General features: G+C 46.6%; 1 protein-coding gene across 4 annotated transcripts in view; it reads left to right on the plus strand.

The window, feature by feature from the left end:
• Positions 1 to 17763, plus strand: part of MLXIP (MLX interacting protein) — a 1607115-nt gene that overhangs the window by 511321 nt on the left and 1078031 nt on the right. The gene's annotated exons all lie outside the window — the stretch shown is intronic.

The following is a 17763-nucleotide window of genomic DNA, read 5'->3' on the forward strand; positions in this document are numbered from 1 at the left end:
TTGCGGTTGGTGTGAGGTGAAAGCCATTCACTCAATTACAGTTACCGCAGAACAAGTTCTCCATTATCTGCTCTTCTAGCCAAGTCTGGGCTTAGTTTTTCTTCAACAAACAAAATGTGTCTTGCTGCTCTTTCCAGAATTAGGAAATGTTAAAATTGTTCCTTTTTCTGCTCTTCGGCACTTGTCAAACAGTTTATGAAAGGGCTTTTCGGAGCCTTTCTCTCCAGTGTGAGCACCCTCCCAGAGTGAGAACTCAGCATTGCTAGCGCAGTTAATGCAGTCTACATTTGAGCTGATCCATAAACCAGATCTCAAATTCCTCACTTGGAAGGTTACCCATTTACTGGCTCTTACTTCGGAAAAAAGGGTTCATGAAATCCAAGCTTTCATTATAAAGGAACACCTCAATTTTACATTTTCCTCGGAACTATGTAACCCTTTGGATGAATCCCGGGTTCATTCCTAGGGTACCAACACAATTTCACTCTAACGAACCGGTAAGATTAAAGACATGCATGTTTTCTTTCCAAATCCTTCAACCCCAGCGGAGAGAACATTGCATTCTTTAGACATCAAAAGATGCTTAAAGTTCTACCTCCTGAGAACCAATACTTTTAGAAAATCAGATCATCTGTTTGTGACTTGTGGCCAGACTACATTGGGTAAAGCGGTCACTAAAGCTACGTTTTCCAGATGGATAGCCTCTGCCATCCAGTTCTGTCACATCAAGGCTAACCGACCATTGACAAGGTCTGTTCGATCTCATTCCACAAGAGCTGTGGCAGCGTCTGCAGCTTTGTTTGCAGGTGTGACGCTTGAGAACATTTGCCGTGCTGTGACATGGAAGAATGTCCACACGTTTACAAGACACTACTGCCTACAATCAGCAAATCAGAATGATGCGGCAGTGGGCCAAGCTGTTTTACGCCACCTGTTTCCATAGGAATACACTCAGGTACTAACGTTGGCTTACTTTTGGCTTATTTCTTAAAAAGTACATATAATACAAGTTGTTGTTTATAATATACAGACATATGTTATCATATACTGAGTTTGTATGATACTACAGTTTCTTTCCTGTAGGAAATTGCAATATTTCAATGTTGGTTCGGAATATGACTTGTTAATAGATCAATCTCTAGGCGATTGTTGGTTGTTCACGGTACATTCATGGGGGTGCACTACAATAAGTCTCCCACCATCCGCAACCGACTTTGCCTGGTTTACTGCTTGCTATTCTGATTCAGGCATGTGAATCTATGAAAGATACTCCAATACTGAATAAGAAAACAAGTTACTTACCTGTAACTTCAGTTATCCAGTATTGGTATCTTTCATAGATTCACATGCACCCACCCTCCTCCCCGGAGAGGCAGTTCTCTAATGATGGGATACTTGTTCCCACTTGTGCTGCGAAAATCTGAGGAGAACTGGCTCTGCAGAGAGGGTTCTAGAGGGTGCTGTGAGCTGATTGGTTGGAGCAAAGACTTTGGTCTTTTTTGACATAATGATGTAGATAGGCTACTATAATTTAGGCCTACTACTACTACAAAGTGCTTTTGGCACTGCTTTTTTATTTACCGTGGGACTCCCGCCTTGTCGACGGGGAATGATTCAGGCATGTGAATCTATGAAAGATACCAATACTGGATAACTGAAGTTACAGGTAAGTAACTTGTTTTCTTATGCACATTCGGCAGGTGATAAAACGTTGGAGTGACTGGATTCAAGCATTTTAAATAAAGACATTCATCCGTATTCAACATGTCTTTTTTGTGGCGGGTTTCATTGCCGTGTTTCGGAAGGACTTTGGGAGCTTATTATATATATATATATATATATATATATATATATATATATATATATATATATATATATATATATATATATATATATATACACACACACACACATTTATATTCACTGAAAAAAACAAATGTTACAGGGACGTCATAGTTGGGCTCAGATTTCACTTGTACAAAACCAGTGACATTTTGCAGTTATAAAAACACAAAAGGAAGGGCTCGGACAGCACACCTATAGTCACTATTAAGTCAGAAAATATACGTTACAATCAATGGGTATAGGTATCACCCATTCAACCCCGATAGGATTAACATCAGTAACAATAATAATCATCAAAATATAGGGATCCAAGGCATGTAGCAGTCTTGATAATCTTTATTCCAAAATAATTTCTTTAAAACTTCCCAGCACACAGCTTGCCGACACGTGTTTCGTCTCACAAAAAGACTTTTTCAAGGCAAAAAATTTCATAAGATGAGTGAGTACTCAATACTCCATCTAGTTCAAAAGGGGCCCTTCTGTTAAAGTTGTCAGATCAACCACAGTTGCTACCGAAGTGTTATATATTCAAATAGTCCTCTCCTGTAGAGTACACAGGGTTGTATCAGATTAGCAGCAGCAAAAATAGGGAGTCAAAACCATGATAAGTCCCGATCAAACGACGCTCGCTCCCGCAGTCCCGATTTGTTCGAATTGAAAACATATGGTGCAATTCCGTTCAGCAGTTCGGGCAGTAGCTGTGTCTAAAAGTCCTATAGGAATTAACATGGGAAAAACTCCTTCTGGCAATCCCTACTTCTTGAGCCCAGCTTGAGGCATCATCCTGAAATTTTCAAGACAGCAGCTGCAGTGAGCGGTACACTAGTTTTTGAAAATTTTGTGAGGATTCGTCAAACGACGCCAAAGTTATTGGCAAATGAAAACATTATTTTCCTACGGAAACTAGTCCCTAACTAACTACTGGAGACGGATATATATATATTTTAGAGTAAGATATTTCAATTCCTAAGTAGAGCACCACGTTAATCTTTGTTTTTTTTGAGAATGTGTGTGTGTTTTTTTTTAACATAAAGTAAGATGTCCATCACCGTGCAAGACCCACGGAAGCCCAACTTCCCCACCACCCTTTGCCCGTGCACCCAACCCCCTTTTTGTATTAAATATATAAATTTAAAAGGTAGAACTATTGCCTTTATCAGGAGGTGAGCACTTCAGAATATATAAAGCAGATCTATTTAGTTTGTCAAAAGTCACTAATAAGTATAATCAAATGTATATTTTATAAATGCACACATTGCAATGTGTAATAGTAATTATCTCAAAATGTTTTTTTTACATTTTTATAGGCATAAAGTGCAGCCATACATAGAACCAACCATTAGGTGTCCATGCGCTCCAGCTGAAGATCATAGAACTCCAGCTCTGAGGGCTTTGAAAATAATGGTATGCTCTTCTGGGGTCATAGATATAATGATCCAGGAGATTTACTGTGGGTTTTTTTTTTTCAAATGTTGTTGGGGGCTGCTGTGCTCCCCCTGCAAAATAAAAAAAAAGTCAAGTTGGTTGTACCTGTAGGAGGCTGGCTTAGTATATGGTGCACACTTATGTAAGTGTAGCACTCTGCACTAATCCAGAAACCCTTATGGTGATTTTAGTGGTCTTCGACAACCTTAGAAAGCTCTCTAAGTGGTAGCTGTGAAGAGCAGCCTTCAGGCTTAGTCCAGAAGGGGCGTAAAGCAGTTTGCTTTACCAGTACTTAATCTTATGCTGTAGGGAAAGTAAAAAAAAAAGAACCACACCATGTAGTTATAAAATATGTATTCATTATAAACACTCCCTAACATATTGCAATATCTCCTACCCAGAGATACAACCACAATACTTTGATAATAGAACACGTAAGTAGCACAAATACACAGTGAGCTCCAGGGGGAGACCAAACCATATACTAAAATAGTGGAATGCGAACCACGACTTAAGTCTATACTTGACCCAAAAGATGTTGAAGAGCCAGGAATCCAAAGAACCACCTATGGTATGTACACAGGAACCCCACGGAGGCCGTGTGCAGAGTGGGAACCCAACTGCTCGCTTAATACAAATCAATGGGTAAGTCGCTGTTGCAGTTTTAAAGAAGAAGGACCCTTCCTACGAACCCTGAAGAAACCCAGTGAAAGAGGAAAAGTTGGAGAGTCACCCCATCCGTGGATACCCCAGGAACCAGGATACCTACACCAGGGAAGCCGAGTGCATGGGTGCGAAGTGACATTGGAAACCACCGTAGACCACAATGGAGGACTTCAGTGAAGATGCCACCGACAAAGAAGGCGAAAGAGTCCGCTGGAACCCAAAGGTGGATTCAAGATGAGAGGTACCGGCAAGCAGAGCGGATAGAGTCTATGCCACTCAGGAGTGACCAGGAGGCACGGTAGACGAATGCCCACCGATGTCGGGGATGAAGGAGAGTTGACGATGCCCTTGAAGTTGCAGCTTTGTGGACCAGGCGTCTCTGTGAAGACCAGGAGGTGTTCACAAGCTGTCCTACGTCGGATGTCAAGAACCATGGGGTCAGTGTCTGACCCCATGGCTCTTGGCAGCGGCAACCAGTGAAATAGTCGAAAAAGGTGCAGTGTCTGGACCAGCAAGGTCCAAGTGACCCAGCACAAGCAGATAAGTCTGAGTAGGCCCTGAGCAAGCAGGGAAGCCCACTGGAGCCAAAGAAGACCCTCAAGAGGACCCACGGGCTGAAGCCACAGGAGTTGCAAGAGGACCTCGAGCAGTTCGTTCCATGTCTTGAGTGTGATGTTGGAAAAAAAAGCGACCTCCAGTTTTGCTTTTGTGGATGTGGGGAATGCCTGTGAGTGAACGTGAGGCAGAGCGTAGGCATATTGTGGGTTGATGAAAGTTTATGCGGCTGATCAGGTATTCTGTCCTGTGTTGTTAAGGGCTTTTTATGTGTGTGGGAGAAGTTCTAATTGGCTGTGCTTGTGATTGGGGAGCCAATGAAGCTTCCTAAGGTGCTTTCATGATGTGGGTGGGTTGTGTGAAGTAGAGTATGAGTCTTGCAGTGGTATTCTGAATGGTCTGGTCAGAGAAGCACCTGCCCATTCTGTCACAAGAGGTGTGAGTTTTATTCTCCAAAGGTGTTATTGAGAGGGTCTTGGACTCAGAACAACCAGATGGCTGTTAAACATGCTATGTCCTTGTGTAAGGGCAAGGGGTCTCGGGTCTGTTTTGGACTTTCAACCACTGAATGTCTTCCTGCAGAAGTACAAGTTCAAAATGCTCACACTGGCCCAGATCCTCCCTGCTATGGGCACAGTCAACTGGATGGTGTCTTTGAACCTGCAAGGTGCATATTTTCATATACCCCTCCTACAGTCCCACAAACGTTCTTTGCGGTTCAAGGTAGGCCTGGAGCAATCCAACCGGAAATCCTTTTAATAAAAAAATATCAGAAACGCCACAAGATTAAGTCCTCCTTCCCTTGAGATCACTCCAGTTCTCTAGAGAAATCTTCAGTTTGGCCCCTTTCACTGACTCCAGCCTCAATTTCATCTTCCTAGCCTGTCCCAGTAGTGGAAAAGTTAGGCCCAGAGTTTTTGGACCAGAATGCGGACCCTCCAGCAGGTGGTGGTCTACAAGCATGCCATGATCCATTTGGACTCCCTCTGCTGCACCACTGAGCATTCTGACTGGTCCTCTGCTGAGCCTCCTGCCCAATCGACTTTTGTGTCATCACCTGTCTTACATATTCAGTACCAGACTCAAGATTGTTGGAGGCTCTGAACTTATTGTTGAGTATGGTCTCAGTAGAAAGTTTGTTGGTGGAAGGAAAATAAATGCTCATTAAAGCACTTCCTTATTCATAAGGAATTAGGAACTCTGACACCAACTCTAGTTAGCAGGAAATTCAGTAAATAAATGAGAACTTTGCATTCCAAGATAACTTTAAAGGATGTCAAGGATGCCTAGCTCTGCATCCCAATTGCATCTAGCACACTGGCTGTACCTGAGGCTGGTTGTACCAGCTCTCCCTCCTGAAGAAAGTGAAAGTGTTTCTCTAAAACTGACTTCTGAGCAACGATTCAAGCAGTACTCCTCTCACACCTAAATGGAGGCAATACCCTGCTTTATAGTCAATCCAATGCTACATAGGACCCCATAAAAGACATCCTTTACACAGTAGCTTGTCCCTTCAAGAACCTGAAGATGTTCATCCGTATCACCTAACCCAGAAGTCACTAAACTGGCTCTTCAGATCATTTTCAAGTATCAGCTGCGTCACATAAAGGGCCACCAGAAATGGCACACCAGGACATTTGAATACTACAAAAACAAAAACCCAGATCACTGACCCTATCCATCTATGCCGCACCATCCCTACTTTCCTGAGGTTCAGAAATTATCCAAAACTCTCATTTTCAGATTACACTGCATCTCAACAGTATAGGTTTCACCACTCTCAAATATTCTTCCTCTTTACCGACATCCCTGAACTGCTTTGAGGGCTCATGCCCCCATGGTCAGTACTGTGTTGCTCTGTTTGTTGTGAATGGTAAACATTATCAGTTCACAGTCCCATTTAAACCTCTTTCTCTGACATCCATAGTTCTCCTTTGAATAACCTCTGTTCAACTATTCCTTCACATTTGGCACCTATGGAACCTGTTTATAAACTGCAGTTGTCCAACTCCTTTAAAGAAACACTTAGCTCACTCTTTTTCTCTCAGCTGTTGCTTAGTGTCTCTACAAATCCCCCAGCGATCAGTATTAACACTTGCCATCATAACTTCCTTTCTTCCATTCTCATAATAGATCATAGTAGTTCTCTCGTAGGGGATTTCCATGTATAGTCATAAGCATTGAATAGTTCCGCCCGCCTCTGGGGAACCCTGTAGCACTTTTTTCAATATATCTTCTTAAGTGCTGAAGTTTGCCTTTCTTCAGGAAGGCATTGAAAAGTCACTTAAAGTCATAATGCAGCCTAAAGGACAAAGCTACAGTGGTCAAAATTCTTTATCTTGTAGTGGCAACAGGAGAGATTCCAAGGGGATATGCTCTTAATGCATAAATAATTTTGCAAGGGCACAGTATAAGACCCTTCACAAACCCTTTTGTTATGAGAGAAACAGAGATGAAGAATTGCAGGGCAGTGTAGCCCTTACGCTGCCAATATAAGTAAAGAACAAGCATTTGCAATGCAATAGGTCTCGCAGTTGTGAGAGTTTGAGCTATTGGCATTGTAAATGGCAATGCCTTTCATTTACTTGTTGGTTTTTAAAACATAAATAAACGGCATTGTCATTTACAATGCCAATAGCTTAAACTCTCGTAAATGCGAGACCTAATGCATTGCAATGCTTGGTTTACTTGCCACAGCTAACGTATTACATCCCTTTAACTCGTTTCTTCCCCTCCCTCTCAACCCCTGCCGCAACTCACCAACACCACCAGAGGCACCACAAACCACTTGGCACAAGCATCATCCAGCTAAACTGTAAGTGAATCAGAATAGTGGGGGGAGGTGACTTGATGTTTGTACTCAGAGCCAGTCACTGCTGATGTGTGAACGACCTGTCAACTCAAAAAGGGCCCCCTGCTGCCATTCACTGGTACACAAACCTACAATATGTTTCCTATATTGAGGTTTTGGAATGTTCTGTTTTTTAAAGCACAATAAAGATGGGGGGCTGTTGGTGGGGGTTAGTAGTTATACACTAGTAAAAGAAGCCCGCCAGGTATCTATACCTAAATGTTCCCTCCACCGCCTCATATCTCAAACCGTTGGCTTATGCAGCTAACCTCCACCTACCTGACTGAAGGACTCTGGCAGAGCCTTGTCCTGACTAGAGTAAGCATGGAATGGCTTTCTCAGTCAGTCAGTCAGTCATAAGCTTTTATTCGATATGCAAGATATCTTATAAGCACATATACAAAACATCAATACAAAATACAAAAAGACATAGCTTTAAGAAGTCAGTATAAGAACCCATTTAAAACGAATAAAAGGACATAAAGCGCCCGATAAATAACTTAGCTAAGAAAAGAATTAAATCGCTACTGACAGTCTCTTACATCGAATAAGCCAAAACTGTTTTAAAAATTTAGCAATTCCGCACACAATGGGGGGGGAAGTGTCAGTAATTAAAATGCGCAAGGCGACTAGGTGGCTACGAGTACCCAAGATTTGGAAGAGGGGTTTCAACCAATACCTCCGGGGCCTGGCATAATCCGGACATTCAAATAGAACATGCACAATAGACTCAACCCTGTTCGGGCAACAAGCACAATACGGGGAGGCACGGGCCACTGATGTCCAGTTTGATACCACAGCTCCTAGCGGGAGGGATCCAACTCTAAATTTAAAATACAGGGCACGGTCAAATGGGAGTGTGATCAGGTCCAAATAGGGTTCAAAGGCCACAATGTCTTTAGTTTGTAAAAATGAGACCGTGGACTTGCAGTGCTTCGAGTTTGTGATTAAGCGCTCCGCCGTCCACTTCCAAAAGAGCGCTTTAACAGCTTCTTTAGGAGGGGCTGTGCGTGAAGTCCAACAATCCCCAAGACCAATCTTCTCCAGGAGCTTCTTGGTTTCGCTCAGCCATCTGATCTTGGCCCAACCCCCCAAACTCATTATTTCCCCCAAACCATCGGCGTAGGATTTTAAGTCCTCACCCCTCCAGATTCGTGTCCACAATAGGAGAGGGCGAAGCTGAGCCTGATCTTGGATGCTCTTACAGCCCGTGTCCAACAGCACTGGTACAGATGGCGTGCTCAGAGGAATGGAAATAATAGATTTTAGGAGCTTGGTCTCCGCTATCGCTAGGGCATCCAATCGGCAGTGGCCCCACAGCTCAGCCCCATACAAGGCTGATGTCACTACTTTAGCCTTGTAGATGTCAATTACTGGGGAAAGCGATCTCCTAGGTGAGGCCAAAAACTCCCTCACAAGTGCTCCTCCTACTCTTCTGTGATTTAGGACCATTTTCTCAATGTGGTTTGCCCAGGACATCCTATCCGTAATCCGAATACCGAGGTAATCGAATTCGGCTACTTTCTCTAAGGCCACTGAGTTGAGTGTAGGTGAACGGCCAAGTTTCCTGGGAGGATTTAGGACTAGGTATTTTGTTTTGGCCACGTTTATAATTAACCCTTTAGCAGCGCAAAACTCCTGGAAACGCGTTAGCAATTTCTGCAGGCCTTGGGGGGTCTTGGAGATCAGAAGCGTGTCGTCCGCAAAAAGCAATGTGGGGATACGGACTCCTCCGAGACAGGGGGCGTCGGCTGGTTCTTTTTGCAGATGTTTTACCACCCCATTCACATAAAGTGAAAATAGGGTGGGCGCCAAGACGCATCCCTGTCTAACACCCCTTGACACTGGGATCCTCTCAGTGAGTTCTCCGTCTTTGCCCCAGCGGACCTGCGCAAAGGTATGGTCATGGAGACTAATGAGAAGGGACAAGATGTAAGGAGGTATTCCCAACTCATTGAGTACCCTCCAGAGCTCTTCCCGGGGGACTAGGTCAAAGGCAGTCTTCAAGTCTATAAAAGCCAAATAAAGACTGCCTTTGCCCAGATCAACAACCTTCCACCCCAGGAGAGCTAACCTAAACACCTGCTCAATGGTCCCCATACCAGCCCGGAAACCTGCCTGGAATTCTGATAGGATTTTGTTTTCCTCCACCCAATGTAAGATCCTTCCAAGGACAGCTTTACCAGCTATCTTTTGGGTGGAGTCTATCAGGCTTATGGGGCGGTAGTTTCCCGGGGTTTCCCTACACCCTTTTTTGTAGATCGGGACTACCACCGCCCCCTTCCAGGATTCAGGCACTGCCCCTCCCATCATGATGTCATTTAGGAGGGCGGCAATGATCCTACCCCATTTTACTGGGTAAGCCTTCATAAGATCCCCAGGGAGACCATCTGGACCCGGTGCTTTGCGCGGGGCCACCCATCCTATGACCCCCTCAATCTCTAAGGGAGTGAAGAAATCGTATGCATGGGGGACAACTGCTAATCTAAATTCCCTCCCAGCATTTAATTCCCCTTCTGGGGGGAGGTAAAGGGACCCGAAGTGGTTTACCCAATGTTGCGGGGGGATATTGCAGGGTCTCACAGATGCATCTGGTTTATTCCGTGTGCCTATGAGATTCCAAAAGGCCCTAGAATCCCTACCCTTACTAGCCTGAAGTAGGTCCTCCCAAAATTTGTCTTCCCACTCCTGCCTAGCAATCTTAAGGGATTTATTATAGGCCTTCCTTGTTTCCTGTATCTCACTACGGGATTTGCGTTTAACTGCCTCAACTAGTTTGGCCTTATAAGAACTACATTTTTTGGTGTACCAACCCTCAGCAGGTTTTCTAAATGTTTTTTTTCCCAAGTTGATAGGATGGGATGAAAACACACTAGATAAGGCTTCAACCAGGGAGGGAAAAAGTCCACTCGCTCTACCTGCCCCCTCTAATGGGTTTCTAAGATCTGTTACCACTTGATTTAAGAGGGTTAAGATTTCCCCTACCTTTCCCTCAGAGAGAATCAATTTTGCCCATTTTATTCGTCTGCCACAATGGGAGACTTCGGACAGATCCGGGGGTACGGCGACCGGGTAAATGTTGTCCTTCATTAGGGGGCGCCACCACTGATCCATACTCAGGGAGAGGGAATTGTGATCACTCTCCGTCGTATGTACCACCTGCATGTCTTTTACAAAGGACCATAGACACACATCTATTAGGATATAATCCAACCTAGAGGTGTGTCCAGGCCTATTATACGTGTGTGCACCCCCCCTATCTGAGGTTGTCCTCCCATTGGCTGCCCTTAAATTAAATTCCAGGCTCAGGGAGTATATCTGGAGCGCCACTTCAGTCCACCTTCTGATCGGAGGGATATCCAAAACCGGAATCCCCAACCTAGCATCATCCTCGTCCTGATCGGTGGCGACGTCCGAGCCCAGGGGCTCGAACGTACAGTTCATGTCACCCGCCACCAGTGTACGTGTCTTATGAGGGGTGTTTTTTAACAGGGACTCGAGGAGAGATATTACAGAAGACTTCCTCCCACCCTTGGTTCCCCGGGCGTAAATGTTATAGATATTCAAAACAGTTCTTCCCCTTGGATCTATTAGGGTAATGTTCTGAATGTCCGGGCAACCTGTGGGGAACTCCACTACTCTGCAATCTAAAGAGGCTGCAACCCATATGAGTAGGCCGCCCGAAGGTCGCCCTCTCCCTGATACCGAAGCCTGAGCAGGGGAAGAAAAGGAGGAAAAACCCACCCTATGAACCGGGACCAAGCTCCATGTCTCTTGGAAGAGACACAGGGTGTGATCGTCAACACAAGTAATGAATTCCGGTATATCCAGTTTTCTTGCAATCCCTGCGACATTCCAACTGCAAACCTTAAAGGCTAGGTCCGTCGCTGCTGGAGCGTCACTGGGTGCAAGAGAGTCCCTAGCGGTGGTCCTACTCATGTGTGACTGAGGTATACCGGGTTCTTGGGGAATTATCAGCGGGTCTACCATCCCCCCTGCGCTGCTTACATGGGTGGGTGACACTCCCGGTAGCTCCACACTACTCTCAGCTTCCAGTCAGTTAGGCTCTAGTCGCCGCAAATGATTCTCCCTTAAGCCTCCTGTGGCCCCAGCCCAATTCTGTACAGAAACAGGGGAAGTTAAGCTTCCTCCAGTTAGGACAATACTTTGACTAGGGTAAAAATAAGAGAGATCCACTACTTTAACCCCTGGAGCTCCCATGCATGTATTAGGGGTACAAATCGAGGGCACTACTCTTGGATCTTGGAAGTTTATAATTATACAATCCCCCTCCTGAGTCTTCTTCCCCTGGCCTACCCACCCCACTCTGCGAACACCTAAAATAATACCATCCACACCTGGCGGAATTGGCCTATTTGCCTTTAGCCAGTGGATACACTTATTCTTAAGTGACTGATGGTTTTCCAACTGGCCCTCTTTTAGAGGGGGCACATTAACCAGGACAACAACAAAAGGTTGACAGTCAGGTGGGAGGTTTACTGGGGGAATCCTCCGTACTAGTTTTCTAGGGACCAGTAACGTAGTGGATGGGGCCATAGATAGAGATGCAGATCTATGGGTTTCCCCTACCAGCGCCCCATTGAGTTTCTTCCGTGTGCCCATTTTTAGGAGACCTTCCATTTGGCCACTACCTGCCTGTGGCTGTTTTAGTGTTGGAGGGATTGGTTTATTTTTAACAGGCTCCTGATGTTTGGGCAAACCCTTGTCTTTTTGTCCCGCTTTGGGACGAGTGGGAGATTTAGGAGGTGGGATTAATGGATTGCTAGAACCAGCTTTAAGTGTACCTAAAGGGGTTATGGGATCTCTCTGGGATGACAACTCATTCCCCTTTATGACCTTGTCCTTGTTTTCACTCATCCTAGCTAGTTGTTTAATTGTAGTTTTGAGTGAATGAAACCCATCAAGGGTTGATTGTTCTAGTTTGTCTATCCGATTCCCTAGCCCCTTAACCTGTGCTACTAAAGGATTCAGGAGGCTATATATCTTCTCAAGAATATGACCGGCTACTACTGGGTCGGTGGGATTAGGAGCTTTAGCCGTACTATCACCAGTATGTAGCCCCTTGGGAGAGGTCATAGGATCCCTTTCTTTGTCAGCTTCAATTTCTACGGTCCCATCCCTTAAGTTTCTCATCCCTGATCCATCTAACTTTCTTGCTCTTTGATAAAGAGCAGCCTGTCTTACTAACCTACCCTTTTTGCGCTTTCGTTGTTTTTTACTTGGGGGCCTGAGTCCCTGACTAATGTCAGGAGATTGGTTGTTGGTGGGTACCCTGTCTGGCTCCCCTACTGGGGTATCTAATAAGGAGGTGAGTGATTTTAATGAAAAAGTATCCTCGGTGGCTTCGTGCGGACAGCTTAGGGGTAGGGGTGAAGGGGAAGGCAGCCTGCTAAGACTGCCGTCTTCCTCGGTAACCATAGGTGTATGTTCAACCAGGAGGTTTTCCAGCCTCTCTATATGTAGTTCTATACCAGCCAGCAAGGGGGGGTCGGTGGAGATGCTAGGCCCACTAGGTGGAGATACAGGTTGTGACCGGGCATTTATCAGTGTAGGCGACTGGGCAGCAACCCCCAAGGATAAACGTCTTGAGGGGAGGTATACCTCTGATAGCCGCCGCTCAGACATAGCAATCTCCTTGTCAATCACCGCCGCCACCCTGGTGATAAAGCGGTCCATAGTTCCTATCACAGGGCTAGCAACTTTTAACCCCCTATCACCTTCACTCCTGATGGGCTTTCCTGAGCGGGTAGGCATACTGCGGGGCACAAGATGTGGGCTCCACTAGGCAGGTGTACTTACAGATAGTGGAGAGTAAGGGACGTGGCCCAGCCCAGCCTCTGTCAGCCCCTGACGGCCACAGACGGCCCGCCCTCTGCCCGGGCTCCGCCCGGCGCTGCCCGCGCGCGTCCCGCGACGCGGAGGGAGAGCCTGGCCTTTGTAGCGCCTCCGGGCGCGAAGACAGCGGGAAACCGGAAGTGCGCGCTAAGCCCACTGGGAGCTGTAGTTTCCAGCCGCGCTGATGGAGTGATGGCGGCGAGACTTACAGCGTTCCCCACCCAGGGACTGGCGCTGTGTGCAGGCGTATGCTGGCGAGCAGGTAAGGGTCTCCTGGCTCCTGGCTTGTCCCCCGCTCCACCGAGGGAGAGCCTGGCCTTTGTAGCGCCTCCGGGCGCGAAGACAGCGGGAAACCGGAAGTGCGCGCTAAGCCCACTGGGAGCTGTAGTCTCCAGCCGCGCTGATGGAGTGATGGCGGCGAGACTTACAGCGTTCCCCACCCAGGGACTGGCGCTGTGTGCAGGCGTATGCTGGCGAGCAGGTAAGGGTCTCCTGGCTCCTGGCTTGTCCCCTTGGCTTTCTGAAACAGGCAAAGCCAGCAAAAGATGATGACCCAAACTGGCGATCCAACAGACAACCATAATCACATTTCAGACAAAAAAACGTATTGGCAATCTTGTATTAAAGTGTGAGGATGAAGGAAGAGGGTATAGCCAGACGTTGCGTAAATACGAAGACAAAGGAGGTCCACAATAGTATTGAAAAAAAGGCCAAAGAGAGGTAACTCCCACCTTTAACTTGTGACGGCCGGAGCCTGGTGAGGTAGCCTGTCTGCTTTGTTTCACTGTTCTGCCAAGGGTTTAGGAGTTGTAAGACTCCTATCAACAACAGCAAGTGATGGATGATCTGTGGCTGAAAACGTAATCCCAAGTAGTAACTGTAATAATTCATTATTATTATTTAGACTAAATATTGGTAATGAATCATAACAATTCCTATTTGGGATTATGCTTTGGTTTGCCAACAGATGAGTGCAAACATCCTTTTGTGTGAATATTAATCCAAAATGAGGGATGAATGCTAGCCACTAAAAAACAAAAAAAGTGTCTGTCCATCCCCTATTTTTCCAGATGTGGTCTGGATGAGATGCCCATAGATTCGCCCGAGCAGCTGAGAGTGCACATCTGCATGGTGGGAAAAGAAAGCAAAAGTTGGTGAGGGGGAGGAAGGAAGTAGGGGGAAAAGCAAGAATAAAAAGGATAGAGAAAGTTGGTAAGGGATATCAAAAGATGGTGAGGGGGAGGAAGGAAGTAGAGGGCAAGGCAAGGGTAAGAAGGATTGAGAAAGTTGGGAAGGAATAGCAAAAGATGGTGAGGGGGAGGAAGGAAGTAGGGAGCAAGCCAAGAGTAAAAAGGAGAGAGAAAGCTGGCAAGGGATAGCAAAAGATGGTGAGGGGTAGGAAGGAAGTAGGTGGCAAGGCAAGAGTAAAAAGGTAAAGAAAGTTAGGAAGGGATAGCAAAAGATGATGAGGAAGGAAGTAAGGGGCAAGGCAAGAGTAAAAAGGATAGAGAAAGTTGGGAAGGATAGAGAAAGATGGTGAAGGGGTGAATAAAGAAAGAGGAGCAGCACGGTCGCGACAGAAGGAAGAGCGACTTGGATGCTACCAAGTACAAAAGGACCTCTGTCGAATGCTGGCCTAATGTCCTTGGTGATGAAGTAGCCCCACCTTCCTGGTCTCCCTAGGCACACGGTCTACAGCCTTTTGTGGTGCTGGGATGCTAAGAATAGCAGCCTGTGCTAATGGGATAGATTCGAAACGTCCATCACCGGGAGCTGAGAAAGGGGGGAGTACGGCATTGTGGTGAGACGGAACACTGCAGGCATTTTGGATCTGCACACGCAGCATACCTCACAGCAGGCGGGGGCGCACAGAGGGGGGGACAGGTGCTGAAGGGAAACTAAGCAACAGCGACAAAGAAAGGGAAACGGGGGAGACAAAGAAAGAAAGCGAAAGAAAGAGAGGGGAAAATAGGTTAAAGGAGAGGGAGAGAACAAAGAAACGGAGGAGGCAAAGTGCGGGAGGCAAACAAAGAAAGGTGGCAAAAAAAAGAAACAATGGGCGAGAGCTGCTTGGCGCCACTATTATTCTTATCTTGAGGTCCTAGGAATCCGTTCCCTGGCCAACCATTTAAAAAAAGGAAAATTAAAAAATACAATTGGAACCAGGGAGGGGTGCGACAGCAACGGATAGCGCGAGTGAAAGGGAGGAGAGTGTAGTTATAGTGGTGTGTGAAAAGTGGGCATGAGAGACAATGAAACCCGCACTTCCATGAACTGGGAAAACTGAAATTAAATAAAACTGGGAGCGGTGGAACGGGAGGTGCAATGAACGAGCGGCGGAGAGAAGGGGGGCAGGATGCGAGGAGGAATGAGCAGGCTCCTGTTTCCTCTGCTAACTTCGCCACAGTTTGTGAAAGGGGCAGTAAACAAAGTGCTGCACGGCATTTCTGTGCCTCATGTGAAGTCGCAGCGCCGCACTTTGTGAAAGTAAACAATCTCCTTACAGCGCGGGGATGCCCTTGGGTCACCAGGCGCTATACAAATCGCTAAAATAAATAAAAAAAATAAAAAAGTGGAATTGAAATAAAGATGTCAAAAAACTCCACTGGCGAGAACCAACACAAGGCCCTCGATCGCTGAAAGTGAAAGCTATACATATGAAACCTGGGAGGGCGAGGGCTGCCCGCGCATGCGCGGTACCTGTCATTTTTGCGTGTCCTGTGGCTCGTGCCCAGTGGCGGCACGTGTGGTCTTCAGAAGCCGCCGGAGTTTAATGAGTGCAGCAGGGCTCGTGCGGCCCAGGGAGGGATGTCGCCAAAGAGCAACCATCATTTCAGGCGGGGCTTCTGTGAGCAAAACGGAGCCCCACGTGTTACTGCAGAGTCCCCACAGGAGCCGGTAAGTGGGGCATGCTGTACGTGCAAAGCGCGCCGCGCTTGGAGCACGCGTGCACATAAAAAAAGAAAGTTCATGAGGCTGCTGAGGACGGAAGGGAGACAGGAGAGGTGCCCATCGCGTGTCTTTACAGGCTCGTTCACGACCTCCATTCACCCTGTGCGTGCCCATCTCTTGTCTCCCTTCCGAGGCATGTCGACGTCAATAGATCTCGCTGGCGACCGCGCTTTCACGCTGCGTCGCCAGGCGAGACCTAAAAAGGAGACCGTGTCTTTAAGAACTGATACCTCCAATATCCCATCAAGCTCAGCCGGAGTCTATTACCTCAGTTCTTTTTTCCGGCTCCTGCTGACAGGACCTTTGGAGCATTGGACTTGACCTTTTTAAGGTTTTTTCTTCAAAATAGAAATGTAAAGTTCAGTGGCATCACTCAACATCTTTTGTCCTCTTTTGAGTGAAGTGTTTCCTGACAGGAAAAATTTATTTTTCTGTGTAAAATGCCTATGCTTATGGACAAATGTCCTCACGGTGGCAGGAAAAAGGCCAAAACAGACCCCCAGGATGTCTGTATCGTATATCTACCATTGTCTCATCTTCCTTCCTCCTTGACATCTGCAAGACTGTCTCCAGACGAACCTTGAGTGACGGGAAGAAAATTTGCCTGCAGGGAAAGGAAGAAAGAAAACTGCTGGAAGCCAGTGAGACTTCTGAGCTAGGGGGTGGTAATTCTTCCACCATAGCTCTTCCCTCAACCTGCAGTGGTCGTGGGAGGTCTGAAAGGCATTTTTCAAGGGAAAAAACGTAATTGTCCTGGTCGACGTTGAGGCGGTCGACGTCGATAGGAGGTACGACATGCTCGCCGTCATTGACTGGCTCGACGCTGTATAAGCTAGAGCGTTGTCGAGACCTGCTTCACACTGCCAACCGACATCAAGAAGCATTAATGTCAAGGGATTCCAACTTGCCGCTGCCAAGAGGTAGGCGGGTGGCGTCAAGAACCAAACGTCGAGGAGAGTGGTTGACGTTGAGAAGTCGGTCGGCATCGAGGGCGAGCCTACGTCAACCCGAGAAGCAGATCAACATTGAAAACGAGTCGACGAGAAAGTCGAGGAGACCATGAAAACCAACCAAAAGAAGGAGAATCTATTCATCATCCCATTCTCGCTCCAGGTCTCCATCTCGGTAGAAGTACCTCCTTCTCCAATTCCGGTATCTTCTCAGATTCCGGTATCTTCTCAACCTGGCTCACCGGCTCCGACAGCTCCTCTGCCTTTGGCACCACCAGCTCCTCCTCCTCCTCCTCCTCCTCCTCTGGTACCCCAAACTCCAGTTTTGCCTCCGCCAGTTCTACCAGCACCTGTCATTCCACCTCCTGCGGTGCCACAGGTTCCTATTACTCCAGTTCCTAGGAGATTGTGTTCAAGGACACACCATCGCTGTCTCCATGGTCATCATTTGCCTGGTCCCTCTCCTATTAGATCTCAACACTCTCGTTTGCATCACAGATCTCATCATAGATCGAGATCATGTTCCCACTGCATCACCATAGGGTTACGTCCTCATCCACCAGGAACTACTCTCCTACCTTGTTAGACTCACCTCAACCTAGGTCGTCACCAATTGATGATATTAACACCTTTCAGGAGGTTCTGGTTTGAGGCGCATACAAA

Source organism: Lissotriton helveticus, chromosome 11 (assembly GCF_964261635.1).
Source record: "Lissotriton helveticus chromosome 11, aLisHel1.1, whole genome shotgun sequence".
NCBI classification, from domain to species: Eukaryota; Metazoa; Chordata; class Amphibia; order Caudata; family Salamandridae; genus Lissotriton; species Lissotriton helveticus.